This window comes from Plectropomus leopardus, chromosome 11 (genome assembly GCF_026936395.1).
Source record: "Plectropomus leopardus strain MGB_pleo_1.0 chromosome 11, ASM2693639v1, whole genome shotgun sequence".
Taxonomy (NCBI): Eukaryota; Metazoa; Chordata; class Actinopteri; order Perciformes; family Serranidae; genus Plectropomus; species Plectropomus leopardus.
In genome coordinates this window covers 18,618,982-18,626,438 of record NC_142186.1, presented here as the reverse complement: position 1 = coordinate 18,626,438, position 7,457 = coordinate 18,618,982, and the positions used below count along the sequence as shown (strand labels likewise).

The 7,457-nt window shown below is 37.1% G+C and overlaps 1 protein-coding gene across 1 annotated transcript in view; it reads right to left on the bottom strand.

The window, feature by feature from the left end:
- Nucleotides 1–7,457, bottom strand: part of spmip4 (sperm microtubule inner protein 4) — a 67,344-nt gene that overhangs the window by 29,649 nt on the left and 30,238 nt on the right. The window lies entirely within an intron of this gene.

Genomic DNA, 7,457 nt, shown 5'->3' with positions numbered 1-7,457 from the left:
CTGAACAGTTGTTTTTTTAAAATACTAGCATGTTAAGACAAGTGATAGCTGTAAAATCAACTCAATTTTTTCATGCCTCAGAACAATGCACATTTGATGGATGCAACACTTTCTCCAATGAAAAAAGAAAAAAAGCAAAGATCAGTGGACTAAAAAAAAGCTTGTAAAGTAGTGTACTTTGGTGAAGTTACACACCATGAAAATAAAATATTTAGACAAGCAGAATACATTCGAAGAGGAGCAACTGCCAAAGCTCTAACCACTGGTGTAAGCAATTATTATTACACTATGTTGAAAAAGATACTGGTAAAAAATATCTTGGCTGGTAACAAGAAGTCTTACCAAGGATGTTTTGAAGAAAAGCAGCAGTCATGCATCATGAAGGGACTACATTAAACACCTACAAATAGATTCTTTTGTTGTGCATTTATACACAGAAACTGGAATAAAAGGTTTAACCAAAAACTTCAGGAGACCATTACTTATCACCAAATTGATGCTGCAGGTGGTGTTGTGGTACATAAAATCCCAAATGAAAAGATACAAGTTTTCTGTTACGCTCAAATTGTCCATGCATGGGCAATAGTTAGCCTCTCTGGGAAGTGCACTTACATTTTGAGGGGCTGATGCTCTAACTTAAAAAAAGACAAACCAGCTTGTATTTTAGGCTGGGCTTTGCATACCTAAATGGTGTAAAACATGGTTATTTAAATTACCACTTATCAATTTTATATTTGTAAATTGTTTAAGAGTTTAAAGATTAAAGAAATAAAAAAAGCACACTGTTATTGTAAGTTAGTATAACACCCACATACAGAGTAAACCAGGTTAATTTGAAAATGCACCATGTATTTCTGCATTAAGTGATTTGTACAAAGCACAACCAGTTTATGCAAATGTTGTGCTTGCCTTACTTTACAACAACTAAATATTTGCCAGTGAATCCCAGGAACTGGACAGAAGTAGGCTATAATCTAATTTTGTATGTAAAAATATTTAAGCTACTAGAATACAGAACAATCACAAATTGTCCTAATATAATTAATGAACATATCTTTTGGCCTCACCATGCTATATTTCCCATATTTGTCATAGTTAGAAGTATTTCACATGACCAACAAGAGCTTTTGGGTTTGGAATAGCACTCTCTTTAACATTAGGTTAAATATACAACTATAACTTTAATGTACTGTGTAATCATTGCTGATTGAAATAGCCTATTTGTTTTTGTTTAATATAAGCATACTTTCAGCCTTTTAAAAAAATGCTTCTGTGAACTTTAAGCTTTAAACTTACTTTCCGTTAAATAAGTTATGTCGGAAATAGTTGTCTGGCATTCATTTCATAATCCATCAGCTGCTAGTCTGCTGCTAGTCTGTATCTGACTCTACAAAAGTGCCAAGGAACAATAATGCAAACTTTAACTATTGTTCCGTTCTCACACAGTTTATTATGACTGTATCACGTACAGGCAGATTTATTGATTTCTATGTTTATATTTGACATTATTCAAAAAGTACACAAACACAACTTTGTTACATTAAAAGGAGTAGCCAATTCATTACTTCCACTCCTGCCGACAACTAGGTTCATAATGTTAGTACGCAACTCATGAGTGACCATGAATGAAGCTCACAAAGGGTTAACAGCATTTTTGCTGTGACACCATGTATTTTCTAAAGTGTATTTGTTTTTTTTTTTCTTGTTTTTTATTTTTTATTTTTTAAAGAAAGACCATTTACAGTTCAAAACATAAATTTCACCATTTGATGCACTGTATCAGGTTATGATCATTTTCATTTGCAGGCCTTTGGCAGATCAAAAAGGAAAAGGAGCACAAAAACAAACAGTACAAACTACAAAAACTGCAGAAACTGCCCTCATGCATCTACAGACTAAATTGGATGCACTGAGCGATGCAGGAAGGAGGTCTGTGACAGACTGCTCACATCGTTGATAAGATGTCAATAATCTCATCATGGAGCTAAAAGAACAAAGGTCACTTGTGAATAAGAAAAAAACACTGCATCACTGAAAAGTGATGTTAAAGGTTAACTCATCCATGTAGCAAACAGAACACAGCCATGGCCTGGCAGAGAAGCGCATTGTCGAGTAAATCCTTACATATTCATACAGTCTCTTTTAAATCCTGTTATTCATCTATGGGGAGTGTTTGATGTTGATTTTAATAAGGCAGAGAGGTGAGGCAACAGTAGCAGCAGAGGCAGAAGTGTGTAAAACTCAGTGCAGCTCGACACGCATGCAGCCGTCAGCTGCCAAGCCATAGCCAGAGCCGGGCCTTAATCTATAATTTAACATGGATTGAGTTTATTCTCTTCAGGGTCGATGATCAGGGGAGGCGGATGGAGAGAGGAGGGAGAGCCTTCCAACCTCATTTTTGATACAGGGCCATAGTCTTTGATCTATCCCCCCTCTCTTTCTCTTCTCTCTTTTTCCCCTGTTTTATCCCCCTCACAATGTATTCCCTCTGACGCTCAGAACTATATGTACACACTGATAAACAGATGCAAAGCACTAAATGACTGGCTGAAAAACAAACACCCTCGAGAGACTTGTGTGTAATGTTTAATAATCTCTAAGATATTCATGCACCTGGCTTGTATTCTGAGTCATTTCTTATGAGACGGAGGCTGAGAATAGAAACCAAACAATCAGGCAGTAACCACTGAGAATGAGTTACATTGAAGGCATTAAACACTGTGTGTAAACATAATCACAGTAATGAGATCACTCTTTAGAGCCGCTTTGTAAATCTAGAGGAAATGTCCTACATCCATTTTAAGAAACTGTAACTGTGGCGAGCAAAGCCATGCAAATGTAATAGTGTGAAGTAGACTATAAATATTAATACACACTCTCAATACTAATGTTAATGTACCAGGAATAGCTTTGTTTGCCTCATGGTTATTTATTTTGCTTTGTGCTTATGTTTTTTATAATTCAACACTGAGACTCTATAATACATTTAGAAAAAAAGACAGCACTGGCAAGAATCAGTGTGATGGCTTCAATAATCTTATATTCACCAGCACATCATGAATTTAACAGCTTGTTGAGCCTGAACACTGTCAACAGAAAACTACTCAGTGCAAACACTTACTGAATGGTAAAAGTTTGAGTGGTTTTGCCTTATTTCTATAAAAGTAAGCTGATGATTTAGAAGCCAATGTTCAGAGGTGGGACCAAATAAGTGTTTTGCAAGTCACAAGTAAATCTCAAACCTTTGCACTAAAGTTCCAAGTTAAGACAAGCAAGTCCTAAACTTGGATTTAGAGTCCTTTACAAGTCATAATGCGCTCTTCACCAAATGTAATGCCATTTCAACAAGAGTAAAAAATAAAATGAAATTTGCAAATATCATGAATGCTTTTTAAAAACTGTATTTACAGTATATGTTAAAAAAAGTTACTGGGAAAGGTTACAATAGGCATTCAGTCATGGGTCAAATGACTCTGCGGTACTTGTAGGTATTTATCGGCTCTAGCTTTGATCGACCCAGATATGCAGCAATGGAAATATAACACCCAGGTGGACATGCTAAATTAAAAAAATAAAAGGGTATAAAGTCCTCAAATTTGTCACTCTTAAGACCTCTGCAAATGTTTGACGGTTATTTACATATTCATTGCAAACTCAAGCTTTTATTAATAATGCAGTTAACAAAACAATTTCACCTTAATTGTCTTATAAGGAAATATGTTCTGGCTGTGAGTAAATTGAATGTGTGGTAATACTTATGCTGATTATCTGCCAATTTAAACTTTCAACAGTGAAAAACTCTGTCTGAAATTCATTTTGTGTGTGCTACCACACTCTACAGACCTCCACAAGGTGATTAAACAGATGATTTCCTAGACCAAGTGAAGATTCACCATTGATCAAACTGTCTGTTTTATGCAGCCTGTACATTAAGAGATTATGCTTATGCTGTACTGGTATAAAACAGACCAAAACCAGTAGGGGGCTTTGATCATAGTTCCAGTGACAGAGGTATTAACCACTGCGCCATCACTGGTTACCAGATGGTGCTTTGCAGAGCCAAAACTCAACAGAGCAAGTACAAAGGAAGTGGACAGGACAGGGTGTCTTTATGAGGAATGGCGAGTTTTAACCTCATGATTTACTGTGAACATGAGTAGAGCTGTTCTTCATCCCTGAGTGCAGAGAGACGATCACAGCCACCTTAAAAACAAGCCTTTGAACATTTACAGCTCATCATTATTTCATTCTTTCTCTGACTTCAGATAAGTTGTCCAGAACATGTGGTTGATTATCCTGACAGATAAATCAAAATGTGCTGTACTGCTTGACCTTTGAACCAACCACTGTAGTCAGTCAACACCACCTGCCTTGAACTGGCTTATAAGAGATGCCTGAGACACTTTTGACAAAGAGGAAAATACATCTGGCCTTCTCTGTCTACACTAGACTTGAATCCCACATGGAAAGACTTACAGACATTTGCTTGTGTGGAATAGGCTTGTGTTGACTCCCTAACTGCCAGGGGCTGTTTTTTTAAATCAAGCATTCATGCAGCCTTTAAGTTCAGCAGAGACACACGTCTTATTTGGAGGTGCTTTCCCTCACATGACTCAGTGGAGATTGGTGCGTGTTTGCTTATTGCCATTTACTGCACTGCCTTGTCTGGCTGTCTGTCATAATCAAAGCATCCTCAGTGTTATGACATGGAGATGAATAATTGATTCACGCAGGCGGCTCACTGGTTATGTAATCGGAGACCCAGTGAAGCATCAGATAGGACTCCAGTCTGACACTGTGCTGCAAGTGAAGACAGAAATGTTACAACAGCTTTTTGATATTTGCTGTGTATGTACTTAAAAAAACACAATTCATCAGATTGCCGTTGGTTACAATGCACACTTAACGAATGCAGAGATGTTACATTACACTACAGTTTAAGTTTTTTAATGTAACATCATTTCACAGTATCTCCTTAAAGGCACAGATTCATGGCATAGAGCTATTACCTGATATTATGTCCATGTTTTTTTATTCACATACACAATGTATATAAGCTGTTTTTTTAATAGTAGTTGCTGCTTTTTCCTTTTGATCCTGGTCTCTCAACTAAATTGATACACAAGAGCTGTTATCTGATCCCTCTCTGCAACTATTATGTTGTATGTTTTTTCTCCCCTTAACACTGTGTAGTGTTTTTATTTATTCCTTTTTCTTTGACTTAGTACATACTTGGATTTTTAAAAAATGTTTTCTTTTTTGGGGAGATTATTAGGGCTAAAACAAATTTAATCAAAATTATTTGTCAACAAGTACTTTGATGTAAAAAAAAAAAAAAAAAGCCAAACATTTAATAATAATAATAATAATAATAGCTTCTTAAATTGAGGATTTGCCATTTTTCTGGCATTTTCACTATTTTATAATGTTAAATCAACCAAACAATTAATCAATTCATCAAGAAAATAACCATCACAACAATGGACTATGACATTACTGATAGTTGCAGTCTATTCTAATTTGTTTTAAACCTAGATAAGTTAAGTTATCTTAATCTGGGACAATGCAAAATGTAAAGGTTCACAAAAGCATGTGAACAATATACATGATGTATTAATATTAATATCAGGGTGGTAGAATGGTGTTAACTTGTATCTAAATATTTCTGAATAGATTTTATAGCAGTGCTAACGCTTGATATTTTGTTTAGTTTTGCCTCCCTCAAGTGGTGAATAAGAGCATTGACAATACTGACGAGCAAGAGAACAGTATGTACACTGAAAGTCAAGGCTCCATATAAATATAGGTAAGAAAAGTTACACAAGCTATGTAATGCCTCACAACACAATGGCATTGTGGACAACAGCTGCATTAGCTTACAAAAGGGGAATCCGAGAGAGAGAGAGAGAGAGAGAGAGAGAGAGAGAGAGAGAGGCGGAGCATGTGGTCTTGACCAATGTAATGGATTTGACCAGAGACTTTAAAAAAAAAGGGGAGGAAGGACAGCCCCACTATCCCCCTGTCCTGCTGACAGCTGGGAACGCCCCCTCCCCGATGACAGGCCAGAGCTGGATTCCTTCAATGAAAAGCCCTTTGATTGTTGGCAGGAACTCCTCTGGTTTGGCTTAATGGCTGTCAGCTCTGTCGGGGTGATGGACGGGCGGGTGTGTCACCCCTGATAGAAACAAGCCCCTTCAGCGAGCCGCTGACTTTCAGAGAGCAGGACCTCTGCCAGTCAACTTCTAACCTCGTCCCAAACATATGGAAACAACCACAAGAGAGAAGAAGGAGTGTAAAAGGGATGCAAAGTAATTGTAAGTTATAGAAGCAAAGAATGAATACTGGTCAATCCAGAGTTATATCAAGACGAGTGATGTTTTCTTGGCCATTTTTTACCAACTTTTAAACTGTCTTGTAAACATCATTGTGAGACAAGGATCAAAATCATAATATCAAATCAAGCAACAGAGAAAAAGCCCTTTGGACTTCATTCACACACACTTTGAGTTACTTGACTATTTTATAGGTAATCACTCTATTATTCAACAAGGCCAGAGAGAATTTTTGTTTTTGCCTCTCTATCTTATACTAAAAACATGTTTCTGTTTCTATGCTCAATTCTTTCGACATGTATGTTTTTAGATAAAAAGATCAGAAATGGTTTAAAGCAGGGTCGTCCAGGAGGTGTTTTGAAAGGGGCCCAGATTAGACAGTGTGAAAATACCTGGGGGCCAGCTGTTTCTCGTATCATATGGGTCACTAAAAAATAAAAACACATACTAATGATACAATGATGCAACTGTTTTTTACCTTTAAGTGAAAAGGTATTTAACTTTCCAACGCTCTTTAAAGCAGCAGCCCTTTCTATGGACTTTATGCTTCTTTGCTTCCTTGCAGGAAATATTTGGTGTTAGGTAACCATTCATTGGCTTGTTTGCCAGCTGTTTATGAAAACACATTAGATCTGCCTGCATAGTTCCTACTTGGTGCATGTCTACAAACTGTATGATTGTCCTGCTATCATGAGGTGACTGAAAATAAATGCTAAGTGTTCTTGCGTAATTCACAAATATTGTGTTCAACATTTTGAAAAACAGACCAAGGGCCATTTAAAATTGGTCTGATGACCACAATTGGTGGGGTGGATTGCAGACATGACAGGATTAAAGTTAGGGTAAAAATGTTTCTGTCTGACTCTGGTGTCACTTGTCTCTGAGACACCCATTGCTGCTGCAGTGTTCAAGCTTGAATTGCAGCCCCTTAACGCTCCATTATTGGTTTGTGTTCCATGGCCGGCCCCACATAAGTGCTAAAGTAGAGCAGCTCAGGTCATCACAGTTTGCCTGTGAGAAGAAAGTATAAACAACACTGAGCTCAAATCCCACTGAGCTCAGTCAGACAGCAGTATTTCTCTTTTTCTCTTGCTTCATCCCTCTCCAACTCACATACACACACTC